This window comes from Clupea harengus, unplaced genomic scaffold (genome assembly GCF_900700415.2).
Source record: "Clupea harengus unplaced genomic scaffold, Ch_v2.0.2, whole genome shotgun sequence".
NCBI classification, from domain to species: Eukaryota; Metazoa; Chordata; class Actinopteri; order Clupeiformes; family Clupeidae; genus Clupea; species Clupea harengus.
Genome location: NW_024879982.1, coordinates 14,786 through 31,459, shown reverse-complemented (window position 1 = coordinate 31,459; position 16,674 = coordinate 14,786). Strand labels below are relative to the sequence as shown.

The 16,674-nt window shown below is 39.4% G+C and overlaps 1 long non-coding RNA gene across 1 annotated transcript; it reads left to right on the top strand.

The window, feature by feature from the left end:
- The first annotated feature begins 7,246 nt into the window (after positions 1 to 7,246).
- Positions 7,247 to 15,928, top strand: LOC122131047. The gene is made up of 4 exons (XR_006151993.1): positions 7,247 to 7,529; positions 12,129 to 12,381; positions 12,755 to 13,033; positions 15,870 to 15,928. It is a non-coding gene; the product is annotated as an uncharacterized LOC122131047 (long non-coding RNA).
- The last annotated feature ends 746 nt before the right edge of the window (positions 15,929 to 16,674 follow it).

The window sequence follows — 16,674 nt, the reverse complement described above, 5'->3', positions numbered from 1 at the left end:
AAAGCCTGGACTGGAAGCTGACTGTAAGACTGAAATATACACATCACCAATCTTGACCCACAAAGAAGATGAGTATTCACCAGTGGAAATTAAACAGGAGGAAACATCTGATTTGAGAGAATATGGTCACCATGACTCTACTCCTACAGGTAAGTTGCACATTAAGTTTGTATCATGAAAAACTAGAACAATGTGATAGTTAAAATGAATTGAATATAACATCATGCTAATATGAAGCTGCAAGGGAATTTTTTAACTATTTGTCTCTAGCTTAAGGAAACATCTGGTTGCTGCTAGCGTGTGTTAATATCTGTAAATGTGAACTTGTGTCAATATGAAGCTGCACAGGCACCCCAAAGGTTTCTACCAATTATAATTAAGGAGTAATATTGAAGAGACTGTAACATCAGCTGGATAACTGGTATACAATTTAATATGATAATGACAATAATAATAGATTTATTAATATTTCAACCCATTGGAACTAAGGTTAGTTAAAAATTGATTGAAAAACAAAAATAACCCCTCTGGCTTATCTTGTGCTTTACCTAATGAAATGTGAGCCCTATTGAGAGAATAGAGATACCATGGGAGTACCTTAATTATGAGAAATAATTTGGAGTATGTTACATTTAAACATTTAAAATGTCTGCCATCATTTTGTCTCCAGATCTCTACATGTCTCTGAATCTCTGCTTACATTTACAGTGCAGTCTGTAAGTGGATAATTTTATCCTAAAGGACTTCCAAGTACTATTCTAGCAAATAGCCAGTCATTGAAAAACACATTACAAAAAATACAATACATGTGTTTTCAGTGTTGTAGTGCAATGTAACAAATAAAGTAGAGTGAGGATATTATTTTAAAAATGTTTTCTAATGTTATAGGAGACGTTCAAAGGATCCATTCTAGCAAAAGGAGTACAGAGGAAAGAAGAAAGAATGTCATCAGACATCCGCAATCGAACGCAAGGAAGAAACAACATGAATGTCCCCAATGTTTCAAAACCTTTGCTGCATCTTCCGCTCTTGCAATTCATCAACGAACACACACAGGAGAAAAGCCCCATCAATGTTCTCAGTGTGGAAAGGCTTTAGTCAAATGGGTCATCTCAAGACACACCAGAGGGTCCATAGTGGGGAAAAGCCACACCAGTGTTCTCAGTGTGGAAAGACCTTTAGTCAAATGGGTGAACTGGAGAGACACCAGATGTTCCACACTGGAGAAAAGCCATATCAGTGTTCTACATGTGGGAAGGGTTTCAAAAGTAGCAGTAAACTTAGGATCCACCAGATGACACATACTGGTGAAAAGCCACATCAGTGTTCTCAGTGTGGAAAGACTTTTAGTCAAATGGGTTATCTCAAGAAACACCAGAGAATCCACACTGGGGAAAAGCCATACCATTGTTCTCAGTGTGGAAAGACCTTTAGTCAAATGGGTGAACTGGAGAAACACCAGATGTTCCACACTGGAGAAAAGCCATATCAGTGTACTACATGTGGGAAGGGTTTCAAAAGTAGCAGTAAACTTAGGATCCACCAGATGACACTTACTGGAGAAAAGCCACATCAGTGTTCTCAGTGTGGAAAGACCTTTAGTCAAATGGGTGATCTCATCAGACACCAGAGGATCCATACTGGGGAAAAGTCACATCAGTGTTCTCAGTGTGGAAAGACTTTTAGTAGAATGGGTGATCTCAAGAAACACCAGAGAATCCACACTGGGGAAAAGCCATATCATTGTTCTCAGTGTGGAAAGTCTTTTAGTAGAATGGGTAACCTCATCACACATCAGAGGGTCCATAGTGGAGAAAAGTCATATCATTGTTCTCAGTGTGGAAAGTCTTTTAGTAGAATGTCTTATCTCAAGACACACCAGATGATCCATACTGGGGAAAAGCCATATCAGTGTACTACATGTGGGAAGGGTTTCAAAAGTAGCAGTAAACTTAGGATCCACCAGATGACACATACTGGAGAAAAGCCACATCAGTGTTCTCAGTGTGGAAAGACTTTTAGTCAAATGGGGTGATCTCAAGACACACCAGTGGATCCACACTGGGGAAAAGCCATATCATTGTTCTCAGTGTGGAAAAGACTTTACTGAAATGGGTAGTCTCATCAGACACCAGAGGATCCACACTGGGGAAAAGCCATATCATTGTTCTCAGTGTGGAAAAGACTTTACTGAAATGGGTACTCTCAAGACACACCAGAGGATCCACACTGGGGAAAAGCCATATCATTGTTCTCAGTGTGGAAAAGACTTTACTGAAATGGGTACTCTCAAGACACACCAGAGGATCCACACTGGGGAAAAGCCATATCAGTGTTCTCAGTGTGGAAAGACTTTAATACAATGGGTAATCTCAAGACACACCAGTGGATCCACACTGGGGAAAAGCCATATCATTGTTCTCAGTGTGGAAAAGACTTTACTGAAATGGGTAGTCTCATCAGACACCAGAGGATCCACACTGGGGAAAAGCCATATCATTGTTCTCAGTGTGGAAAAGACTTTACTGAAATGGGTACTCTCAAGACACACCAGAGGATCCACACTGGGGAAAAGCCATATCATTGTTCTCAGTGTGGAAAAGACTTTACTTGAAATGGGTACTCTCAAGAAACACCAGAGAATCCATCACGGGGAATAGCCATATCAGTATTCTCAGTGTGAAAAGACCTTTAGTCAAATGGGTTATCTCAAGAAACACCAGAGAATCCATCACGGGGAATAGCCATATCATTGTTCTCAGTGTGGAAAGTCTTTTAGTAGAATGTCTCATCTCAATAGACACCAGAGAACCCATCACGGGAAAAGCCATATCAATGTACTATACGTGGGGAAGGGATTCAAATGTAGCTCATATATCACTGTCCATTAGGTCACACATCAGTTCCAGTTTCGTATGATTCCGTAGAATCAGCAATTTACTGCATTCCCCCTGATATTGCAACTTTAATTGTTTATTGCGTTTTTAATTGCACAGAAGTTACACCTTGATGTGAAACTACAATTTATTGCTGCTTCTTTTGGCATCCTAATGGTGGTATAAGGTTATGCACAGTCTGTCCCAACCACTGCCACTGCTTAATGTCCCATTCGTTTGATGTCATGTGTGATGGCCTGACGACCATGCTGAAGTTAGTGTGATGTTATACGTTAACAACCTCCCTGGATCTATATCTGTTGTACTTTTTTTAAACTCAGTAAAAAAACATTTCTCCAAATTCATGCATATTGATTTACAATGCATCTTGTATTTCCATAACATTCTAGTATGGCTGAAATGAGCATAAAAGCAATAATACTAATAACATCGTTATTATTATTGTTGTTTTGTGTTCTTGGGTGGGTTGTAAAGATTGTCTGACAAGCATATATACAATTCACAAATGATTTTGTTAGAAATTAATTAAATATGGTTAAACACAAATTAGACACATACATTTGCAATATACTGTACAGTAACACATGTGATGTCATGAAAAGTAAAAGTAAGCTGTTGGGCTTTAGAAGGTGGCTTTGCATTCTCACAATGCGTTTGATGTTGGTGCACACTTTTTTTTTTCCGGTGCTTTGCATTTACTATTATCCACAATTTTTTTTTTATTGAAATCAACCTGTTTTGTAAACTCTGTGGTCAGGCTCCAATCTATGTTGCGGCTCGGTATTGACAGAATTCTCAAGAAGGACCCAGCTCCTGACTCGGGTCACGACAGCATACTCAAGAAGGACCCAGCTCCTGACTCGGGTCATGACAGCCATTCTCAAGAGGGACCCAGCTCCTGACTCGGGTCTCTATTGCAAATCGACCTGCATTGACATCTGCTCTGCAGGTCTGGGTATTTGATGCAGCTTCAATGACCTTCAACCCCAAGATGGAATCCTCCTCATCCAGCATCAGATCTGCTGTTGCAGTCTTCCATAGAGAATACTCTTTCTTATCTATGTAGAACACTAGTTGTGTTAAAATAGAAATGAAACCACTAAAACATCAAATGGGGAAAAATCCTAAGAATTAGTGGGGAAAATGTTAGCTGTTTATTACTAAATGCAACGTTGCAGTATGCAATAAAACAGTCAATTAAACAGATTACGTAATGGTTTACGTTCCATGACATTGACCTATTCATTAACAAGGATAGGCCTATGCATGTGGACATTGGAACTCACTTTCTATATCTTAATTTCCAAAATATATCAACACCTGTTCAATAGATAATGTATTTTCGCTGAAGATTCCACTCCCCACCCACAAATCTGGACATGATACAAAAAAAATGTCCTTGCTGGCACGGTTACCAAAGTGAGTCATAACATCACGTTATAGCATCACTTTGTAAAATGCAGCTCGAAAAGGTGTCAACTTTGTTTGTTCATTGTTTGCGAAGTGGGGGTGCCTAAGGAAATTGGTTGAAATTACGTAAATGTATCTTCATGGAGAAAATGCAAAATGTCAATGCCAGGCAGGAATGAATGTTTTTGTTTTGTCTGATAATTTCCATGGTCACTAAATATGAACACATGGCTGAATGCAGATGTTTCCATGATGATTTCAGTGATGATCAGGCTACAGATGTGTGTGCTTGAAATGTAGACATCTATTCCATTCATTCCTCTGATGTCTGTGTGACTCGTTGACCTGCATGTGTGTTTCATGAGACCTGCATGTGTATTCTCTATGTACATAAGCATCTGTTCCTGTGTGTTTTGTGGTGGAAAGCTAAAGCAGAATAAAGATGAGCTGGATGAGCTGGAAACTCCATTGACACCCACAGTCAAACCATGAACACATGAAAGGTCTGATGTTTGGATTGTTCTCTGTCCTTACCCTACCCTCTCATACTCCATCACATTTCAGTTCACACCTCCACCCCACCCCCACCTACCCTCCTGTGTGGAGTTTATTCAGGCTGAGCTATGGCCACTGTTCACCGTAGGGCCAATCAGACGTGTAACCGTGCTCATTACACATGGAATTCCTTCGCCATAATCATTTGGGGTGTGAACTGAAAGGTGATTATTTAGAATAGGATAGGTTGGTAAACTGTAGAAAGCCTGTGTGTTTGTATTTTAATAATGATATAAGGGTAATTTCAGACCGACAAACAGTGTGAAGCCTCACTTAAAAAACCAACACAACTGAGTAGGAACCAGGTGACCTAGAACCTTCAATATGGTTTTAAATACACAGAGGGCATTATCATTTGCACAGAAATCCCAGACATTTACCCCAGTTCACTCTGAATCCTTTGACTGAGGATGGAAGTGGAGTGCTCAGCTGGACTACAATTAAAGAGCTTTTCATTGTGTACCTTACTTTAATAATACAAACAGAAATACACACGATCATATGAATGATAAAAAAAGCTTTATTTTTGGTGATACTCTTACTAAACAAACAGGAAAGACTTTTATCTACATAGAGTTTTCACCAGCAAACATAATATAACATGCCAGTAAAAAAGTACATATAGCCACCATGAGAATGATTGGGAGCCTACATTTCACACACACCCATCAGTAACCTTATCATCAGTGCACCTTCCAAATGTGAGTACATTAATCTGACTCCACTCTGTGCCTGTAAAAACAGTATAATGCTTTTTTCAATCTGATCCATTAGCTTCTTGGATTCAAACCTATTTCAAATCAGTTGCAGGAGCTTTCTGGAATGCAAACTAGAAAGCCAGTCTGGACGGTCCTTTTCTTTTTTGGTCGAGAGCACACAGCGTCCATTTGTTCCAAAAAAGACCTGAAATACTGATTTGTCTGACCACAATACACGTTTCCACTATGTGATGTTGTCGACGGCACTTCTGAACACGGTTAACAGTAAAGGCTTCCTCCAGATTCCTTGGATCTTTGAATTTATGTTATTTACCGTGGAGGGTAAAATATCCAAATCCCTTTCCTATCCGTCCTTTTGAGAAAAATAGTTTTTTAAACATTTCAATTATTTGCTCCACGCATTTGTGGCAAACTGCCGATCCTCAGCCCATCCGTGTTCCTTAAGGACTAGGCCTTTCCTGAATACTGCTTTTGCACCAAATCATAATTACAATGACCTGTTTGACATCACTTGTTCAAAATCACATCATTATTTCAATCATTCTCACCTCCATTACTACCCCTCAAAATTGCCCCTGTCCCAAACTTTTTTTTGGAATGGTGTTGCCAGGCCTGAATGGCAGGAATGGCATGTATATTTATAAGTTGCACCAGACCAAAAACATGAAATATCTTGTGTCATACTGTCTGCCAAAGAAATACAAGTTTAGGTCACTTCAAATCACCAGTTTTTCTTTTTTTATTCGCATTTTCCCATCACGATTTTACGGATTTGTGTTTACCATGCCGGCTCATTGTAATAGCTGTACAGTGGTCCAGTTGGTCTGTCATCATCACCATGTTGGTTCATTGTAATAGCTTGTCACAGTGGGTCCAGAGTGGTCTGTATATACATGTTTGGTTATTGTAATAGCTGTACAGTGGTCAGAGTGGGTTGGTCTGTATATACATGCTGGCTATTGTAATAGCTGTACAGTGGTCAGAGGGGGTTGGTCTGTATATACATGCTGGCTAATAGCTGTACAGTGGTCAGAGGGGTTTGGTCGGACTAATTGCCGGCTTTATCGAGTATTCAGAGTGGGAAATCTTCATGGAAGCAGGACCTTTAAATTTAAAAACATCTTTTAATGTTTAGTCTTTTAAAACAGCAGAATATTTACAAAGAATTGACATGGATCCCAGCACATGTTGGCACTGAGGGAAACAAAACAGTAGACGCACTTGCAAAGCAAGCTCTGAAGATGAAATGCATGTTCCCCTCAGTAGATCAGAGATAAAAAAATGATTATTAAAGACGCCATGAACAAGATAGGGCAGGAAATATGGCAAAAGGAAGATAAAGGTAGACATTTATGCATCATTAAAAAGTAGGTCAAATCACAATAGTATATGCAGTTGGAGTCGGCAAGAGGAAACTTTGTTAACAATAGTGGTTTTAGTTTAATAGGTAAACATCAGTCTGGGCCATGTTTTTACCATGGGGACATTTTTAAATATTAAACACGTACTTTTTTAATGCAGGGCATATGCAGAAAAGCTGAAGTGGCAAAAGGTGGGTTGGCATTAAACAGCCCACTGAGGTTAGCACCTGGGCTTTAGTTTTCTGTTTTCCAATGTTCCCAATGGTATTCACACCCCAGTCCAATAGATGGCGGTAATGTGCTTAAAATGCAACCTGCTAACAGACTGAAAAGAAGAAGAAAAAAGGAACTCGAAGCTCACTGTAAACCGAAGCTCACTGATTGGTTTTATCAGTATAAATTGTTGGTATTATTGTGTAATAGCCTGCATTCCCTGCAGTCGAACGTTAATCGTAATACTTCTAAATCCCGAGGCGTTTAAAAGGAACCGAAGACAACTGTAGGAGAAGTTTAAAAGCGAGCGTATGGGACTGTTACCGCGACTGACCAACGCCTAACAACTTTGTGTGGAGCTCACTTTTTATTCGGTAAGTCAAGTAGTGATAGAATACTTATATGCCATGAGAACTTGGGCTATGCAATATAAATATCTGGTGTGTGTAAAGTTTACGAGGGGAGCTCATGAGCTCCTAGATGCCTAACAGCTCCGTGGGTAAAAGTTCCGTTTAAAAGTTCGGTTTTGGAAAAGTTTTCCACGATACATGTTGGGTCATATGTGGAACACAATATGCCTGTTGTGCTGCTAACTAGTCTAGCTGAATACAGCGTATAAGCTATATTTCATCTACACATTTTAAGATGGATGGACTTCTGTAGAATAGGGTATACCAATGCATGCAAGGCGAACACATTTCAGAATTCAAAATAAGTAGTAAAAGATGAAAACATTTAGTGCAATTCAATGCATGCAGACAAAGGAGAAGGAAAATGGGAGGTGTGTGTGTGTCTGTCTGTCTGTCTGAATGGAGAGAGTTGGGTAAAGACAGATAGATTGGAAGATAGAGAGATCGAAATACAGTATGGAGTGTGAGACTGGCAGGGTGATAAGGAGTTAAAGATAGATAGATAGATATCCACTATTTTGTGCACTCTTCTCTTCTACAAACAACTGCTCCTTCTTTTCTGTCAGACAACCATATGGAAGTGATGAGACCCTCTTTCTTTTGAAATTTTATATTTCAGGTGCGTGATTTAGATGTTAATTCACATCAATTAATTTCTGACCTCAACACAATGGAACACGATTACTATTAAATGCTATTGTGTGTGCCCAATACTTTACAACATATCATGAGTGTTTCTTTAGAAATGTGAATACATTTCTATATTGTATTCTATTTTATACTTGTGTGCATGCCCCCATCATCAAGCGTGGATCTTCCAGTTATGGAAATATGATGCACTCTGCATCATCATAATAATAATAATAATAATAATGCATTTTATTTGTAACGCACTCTTCGTTCAAAATCATGACTGGAGTATCTTGACTGTGGGTGGCAGTGGAGTATCTTGACTGTAGGTGACAGTGGAGTATCTTGTATTTCATGATGGATCCAGCAACTATCCACTGGGGCTTCTACAGAAACACCTTACCTGAAACCCCCATCATAAGATTGACATGTTTCATAACAGCCTATTGCACTTGTCATAAATTTCTTTTTAATTCTGTGTATATGGAATCTGGCATGGGTATATCCCAATCCGACAAGTTGCCTTAACTTCCTAAAAAGTACCGTTTTTTCTGATATCCTATCCTGCTAGTATCGGACCAATACTGAGTATAGTCCCTAGTCACAACCAGACCTCTTTCTTCTAGGGTTAATAACATGTGCAATCTTCTTGGACTCTTCTAAGTAGCTTAAAGTAGAAGTGTTTGTTAAATGTTAGCTGAAATGCTAAATGTTAAGAAATGGCATGTGTGGTTAAGAGTTCATCATCATGGATCCGAGGGTAAAATTAGGAAATGTTTTTCGATGCTAAACTTTAACAACATGTCGGACGCAATGTGCATCCAAATTCAATGGAAATTCACACCCTTACTATTGGTTCTCTCTTGAAGTACTCATGGCCTTGTGGTGATTTGCAGAATAAACTAGAGGACAAGCCCCTTCCAATGATGCTACTTGCTAGTAATCTGGTTTTGAAATGACATGAAATTTCAGCCGTCATAAACTGCTTCCATCTCTGCATCCATCTCCACGTGCTCATTACTCTTGTTTGAATCACACACACTCACACACACACACTCATTACTCTTGTTTGAATCACTCACAAAACACACACTCACACTCACAAAACACACACACACACTCATTACTCTTGTTTGAATCACTCACAAAACACACACTCACACTCACAAAACACACACACACACTCATTACTCTTGTTTGAATCACTCACAAAACACACACTCACACTCACACACACACACACACACTCATTACTCTTGTTTGAATCACTCACAAAACACAAACGCACACTCACACACACTCACTCACACTCATTACTCTTGTTTGAATTACTCACAAAGCACTCACACTCTCACACTTCACACACACACACACACTTACTCACTCACTCACTCACAGACACTCATTGCTTTGTGAGTAATTCAAACAAGAGTACTCACACACAAACGCGCGCACACACACACACACACTCATTACTCTTGTTTGAATTACTCACAAAGCGCACACACTCTCTCACACACACACACACACACACTCTCACACACACACACACTCACAGACACTCATTACTCTTGTTTTAATTACTCACAAAGCAAGCGCGCACACACACACACACACACACACACACTCACAGACACTCATTACTCTTGTTTGAATTACTCACAAAGCGCACACACACACACACACTCACAGACACTCATTACTCTTGTTTTAATTACTCACAAAGCGCACACACACACACTCACAGACACTCATTACTCTTGTTTGAATTACTCACAAAGCGCACACACACACACACACACACTTACACCGCGTTCCACATTATTATGCAAATTACACTTTTCCTAAATAGTAATGCACAGTCAGTCAGTATCATTTTCAAGTCATCAACTGTTAGAGTATAATTCAAATTTTATTGAACAAACCTCCTAATGATAACCGTATTTTTTTCAAAAATATTTCCAAATTATTATGCAGAGTTTCAGAGTTTCAAGATATTTTATAGGTTGTAAAGAACAAAAAAAATGTCATTTGTTGAATTTGCAGCATTAGGAGGTCATATTTACTGAAATCAAAAAAAGTTTGAATCAAAAACATCTTAACAGGTCAAGTTACATGTTAACATAGGACCCCTTCTTTGATATCAACTTCACAATTCTTGCATCCATTGAACTTGTGAGTTCTTTGATAGTTTCTGCTTTAATCTCTTTGCAGGATGCCATAATAGCCTCCCAGAGCACCTGCTTGGATGTGAACTGCCTTCCACCCACATAGATCTTTTGCTTGATGATGCTCCAAAGGTTCTCAATAGGGTTAAGGTCAGAGGAAGATGGGGGCCACACCATGAGTTTCTCTCCTTTATGCCCATAGCAGCCAATGCCCCAGAGGTATTCTTTGCAGCATGACATGGTGCATTGTCATGCATGAATATGATTTTGCTACGGAAGGCATGGTTCTTCTTTTTGTACCACAGAAGAAAGTGGTCAGTCAGAAACTCTACATACTTTGCAGAGGTCATTTTCACACCGTCAGGGACCCTGAAGGGGCCTACCAGCTCTCCCCATGATTCCGGCCCAAAACATGACTCCGCCACCTCCTTGTTGACGTCTCAGCCTTGTTGGGACATGGTGGCCATTCACCAACCATCCACTACTCCATCCATCAGGACCATCAAGGGTTGCACGGCACTCATCCGTAAACAAAACAGTTTGAAAGTTAGTCTTCATGTAGTCCTGAGCCCACTGCAACCTTTTTTGCTTGTGAGCTTGGTTTAGGGGTGGCCGAATAACAGGTTTAAGGACACTTGCAAACCTCTTGAGCATCCTACATCTTGAAGTTCGCGAGACTCCAGAGGCACCAGCGGCTTCAAACACCTGTTTGCTGCTATTCAATGGCATTTTAGTGGCTGCTCTCTTAACCCTACGCATTTGTTTGGCAGAAATCTTCCTTATTTTGCCTTTGTCTGAACGAACCCCTTGTGCTGTGAATCGGTGACAAATTTCTTCAACGTCCGATGATCACGCGCAATTCTTTTGGAAATATCCAATGTTGTGATACCTTGACCAAGGTATTGCACAATTTGCCGCTTTTCAGCAGCAGAGAGATCCTTTTTCTTCCCCATTTTGCCTGAAACATGTAGCTTGCTTAATAATGTGGAACATCCTTCTTAAGTAGTTTTCCTTTGATTGGGCTCACCTGGCAAACTAATTATCACAGGTGTCTGGGATTGATTTCAATCATCCAAATAGCCATGAGACACAATACCATCCATGAGTTTAATTGAAAAGCAAAAAAATGAATACAATTTGCCTAATAATGTGGAACGCGGTGTACACTCAGACACACACACACTCACAGACACTCATTACTCTTGTTTGAATTACTCACAAAGCAAGCGCACACACACACACACACACACACACACTCATTACTCTTGTTTGAATTACTCACAAAGCACGCGCGCACACACACACACTCACACAATCAGTCACTCACTTACACTCTCACTCACTCACTCACACACTAACACTCTCTCTCTCATACACTCACCCTCTCTCTCATACACTCACACTTTCTCTCTCATACACTCACACACACTCATTACTCTTGTTTGAATTACTCACAAAATCGTTATTGTGTGACATCACACAGGTATCGTATGAAAGAGCTGAGCATGTGCTTCACAATGATGCCGGTAACTTGCGTGTGTGTGTGTGTGTGTGTGTGTGTGTGTGTGTGTGTGTGTGGTGACCTTATTCTAACCTTGTGCTTGACAATGACGCACGTCTTCAGTTTACCAGCCCGCCCCACCTACCCCTTGACCTTTTAGTTCACACCTCGAACCCACCCCCACCTACCCCTCCCTACCCAATCACCTTTCAGTTCACACATCCAGGAATGACCCATCTACCCTCCTTTGTGTTGTCTCTGCAGGTTGAACCCTGACCACGCCCACCTGAGGACCATCACACGTGAACAATGCACATGGAATTCCTTCCCATACTCCTTTGCCATTCTAATTTGCATTCCAAAAGCTCCTGCAGCTGATTGGTTAGGCTTGAATCCAAGAAGCTGATGGATCAGACAGAGGATGCACTATATTAACACCACATAGGGGAGACTGAACTCACCATTGTAAGGTAGACACTGGGATGCTCTGGATGGATACTGAACTCACCTTCGTAAGGTAGATACTGGGATAATTTTGATAGATACTGTATGTTTGTAATTCAATTTTGTTTGGTTTAACACTGGGATGCTTGGATAGATACTCTATGAGTGTAATTCAACAAAAATACGACTCTACTGTAGTTCTTTATTTAACTATATTTTCCGTGCATTGAAGGAATGTTAGACTGGATTTCCTTTACAAAACAGAACTGAACTGACTGGTACTGGGATGCTCGGAATGATTATGTGTGTCATTCTTTGGAAGCATACTGTAGAAGTGTAAATCGCCAACAGTACAACTACACTGTAGTTCTTTTGTTGCACATGTTCACTATATGCAAATGTCTTGAATTGAATGAGGGTTTGACTTGATTTTCTTTGAAAAACAGAACTGAAGTCTGAAATGTCAGGACATACTGAAACACCACAACTGCTCATGTCAGTGAAGGAAGAGATCAAAGAAGAAGAATTTGATGATTTCCTGCAGGAGTATCTTTCTGCAATTCCGAAAGTGGAAGAAAAGCCTGGACTGGAAGCTGACTGTAAGACTGAAATATACACATCACCAATCTTGACCCACAAAGAAGATGAGTATTCACCAGTGGAAATTAAACAGGAGGAAACATCTGATTTGAGAGAATATGGTCACCATGACTCTACTCCTACAGGTAAGTTGCACATTAGTTTGTATCATGAACTAGAACAATGTGATAGTTAAAATGAATTGAATATGACATCATGCTAATATGAAGCTGCAAGGGAACTTTTTAACTATTTGTCTCTAGCTTAAGGAAACATCTGGTTGCTGCTAGCGTGTGTTAATATCTGTAAATGTGAACTTGTGTCAATATGAAGCTGCACAGGCACCCCAAGGGGTTCTACCAATTATAATTTAAGGAGTAAAATTGAAGAGACTGTAACATCAGCTGGATAACTGGCATACAATTTAATATGATAATGACAATAATAATAGATGTATTAATAGTTCAACCCATTGGAACTAAGGTTAGTTACAAATGTATTGAAAAACAAAAATAAACCCCCCTGGCTTTATCTTGTGCCTAACCTAATGAAATGTAAGACCTATTGAGAGAATAGAGATACCATGGGAGTACCTTAATTATGGGAAATCATTTTGAGTATGTTAAATTTAAAACATTTAAAATGTCTGCCATCATTTTGTCTCCACAGGGCTCTACGCTAAGGTTTTCCCCAAGGAGTACATGTGCTCCTAAATGAAAAAATGTAGGAGCACACAAAGAAATTTAGGAGCACAGCGGTTTTTTTTAATGCGGAAGTAAAGCATGTCATTTGCGACCTACAGTTCAAAACATTGTATTTTCCAACGTTCAACCCCATTCATATTCAGTGTTTCCGAAGCAAGTTAGCTGGTAAATTGATCAAATTACTGCATTTGTTCATATTTCAACACTTTAGTGGACCTCTTATCAATTGCTATTAGTAGTATTTTATATAGCCAGCTTTACCTAAAGTTTATTGTAAGATATAGCTTGTTAGATTCTAAATGCAGTTAGAGTTAGACTGTACGTCTAGTATCTAACAAAAGCAACACTTTCACTGTAGCTAGCTAGAGAGCACGTGTATCATAACCAGAAGTCTGTTGGTTTATAGTCTGTCAAATTAGTTCTAGTTATTGGTGTTTGTTGGCATACAAAGTTAGTCTTCTCTTATTAGCCTAGTTAGTACATCTGATTAGAGCTAGCAGCAATGAATTGCAGATTAAGGGGTCCCTATCTCAGTGTTAATTTTGGCAGCTATTTTAGATTTAGTCTTAGTCTTAAAACGAAAATGCATATTAGTTTTAGTCACATTTAGTCATTTTTATCCTTCTTAGTTTTAGTCTAGTTTTCGTCAATGAAAACTCATTACATTTTAGTCTAGTTTTAGTCACATTTAAAAGTCCATATTATAGCCACATTAAACTCCTTTCCTTCCCTTCTCAGGCCCAGGGACCCCTGTGTTGTGTCTACAACTGTATAATAGTCAAGCTTGCAGTACTTAAATTGTGGATGCAATTAGTCTCTAAGATACAGATCTCTTAGTATATGCCTACAGCTGAATTCCAATTAATTCAATGTAAATAATCATTTTAAGGCAATACTTAATTAACAGAATTATCATTCAAATATAAGAGAATATCAAGTCTAGATTTTCAAATGATGTGATAGCACATTACAACTACTATGCCTACCTGGCCTTAGAGTTAAATCAACCACATATCCTCCATATGAATTGCTGTGCAATTTGATAACCAACAGATTTAGCTAGACCGATAGTTTTGACAGTTGAAAGTGGTGTCAATGATGATAACAATTGCCCAAATAGACAAGGATATTTAAACCAATCACATATTCATTTATTTTTTCTTGATTAATGTCATGCGTGGCCTGTCCTATAGTCCATTCTGCAATGAGTTTACTAGCTAGCTATCGATAGCTAGTATAACTTAGCTAGGATATGCTACCTCATAGTTAGCTAAAGTTAGCTAGCTAAAAGTTTGCCAAGGCTAACGGGAGGCTTAAATCGAAAATTACTAGCGAACTATCCAAGCTGACACAACCTATACACTCGACTGCCCCTTTGAAGTTAACTGAACGTTGGCTAATATATTCTAATAACTAGTTATCATTGACAGTTACTAGCTAAGTTACCAAACCCCTTTCTTGTCTTAAATTGAGCAGTTGCTGGTGTGAGCTACAGTATGGGAGCTAGCAAAGCCATTTCTAGCTCTGCTTCACAATATTGCTGCCTAGTGTTATAAGTTAATGTAATACATAAATGTTAATAAAGTATCAGACATAAACATGATACAACACACCAGTAACTAATTGATATTATGTGTTAATATACCGAAAATATCAGTAAATCGAGGTGGTGCTGCTGTCTGTCCCGTGGAAGACCATTCAAACAGGTTGCCAGCAGGGTTTTTTTGCGAGCTACTTATACTAAGTGATCACATGTCGGCGAGATCGTCGTAACCCTCTTTTTATATGGCTCTGGCCCATTGGTTGCGAATAGTCGCTCTCATTTGCATGAAGTTAAACGTGTCATCATGCTATGTTCACATTGTGCAGTCGCGACCCCGTCACTTGTTTCCATATGAAATATATGGTATGCTTCACTTCTTCGCACCGTTGTTCCGTGTATTGACAACAATACCCGTCACTCGCGCACTATGCTCGTAAATTATTTTTCAAGTTCGCACATACCTATTTTTAGGCGCAAATGCGAGTGAAATACTCGCACTGTAGAGCCCTGCTCCAGATCTCTACATGTCTCTGAATCTCTGTTTACATTTACAGTGCAGTCTGTAAGTGGATAATTTTATCCTAAAGGACTTCCAAGTACTATTCTAGCAAATAGCCAGTCATTGAAAAACACTTTACAAAAAATACAATACATGTGTTTTCAGTGTTGTAGTGCTAATGTAACAAATAAAGTAGAGTGAGGATATTATTTAAAAAATGTCTTATTATGTTATAGGAGACGTTCAAAGGATCCATTCTAGCAAAAGGAGTACAGAGGAAAGAAGAAAGAATGTCATCAGACATCAGCAATCGAACGCAAGGAAGAAACAACATGAATGTCCCCAATGTTTCAAAACCTTTGCTGCACCTTCCGCTCTTGCAATTCATCAACGAACACACACAGGAGAAAAGCCCCATCAGTGTTCTCAGTGTGGAAAGACTTTTAGTCAAATGAGTAGTCTCAAGACACACCAGAGGGTCCATAGTGGAGAAAAGTCATATCAGTGTACTACATGTGAGAAGGGTTTCAGGAGTAGCAAAGAACTTAGAATCCACCAGATGACACATACTGGAGAAAAGCCCCATCAGTGTTCTCAGTGTGGAAAGACTTTTAGTCAAATGGGTCATCTCAAGACACACCAGAGGGTCCATAGTGGAGAAAAGTCATATCATTGTTCTCAGTGTGGAAAGACTTTTAGTCAAATGAGTAGTCTCAAGAAACACCAGATAATTCACACTGGGGAAAAGCCGTATTGGTGTTCTCAGTGTGAAAAGTCCTTCAGTACAAATGATAATTTCAAGAGCCACCAGAGGATCCATACCGGGGAAAAGCCGTATCATTGTTCTCAGTGTGGAAAGACTTTTAGTCAAATGAGTAGTCTCAAGACACACCAGATAATTCACACTGGGGAAAAGCCATACCATTGTTCTCAGTGTGGAAAGTCTTTTAGTGGAATGACTCATCTCAAGACACACCTGATGATCCACACTGGGGAAAAGCCATATCAGTGTACTACATGTGAGAAGGGTTTCAGGAGTAG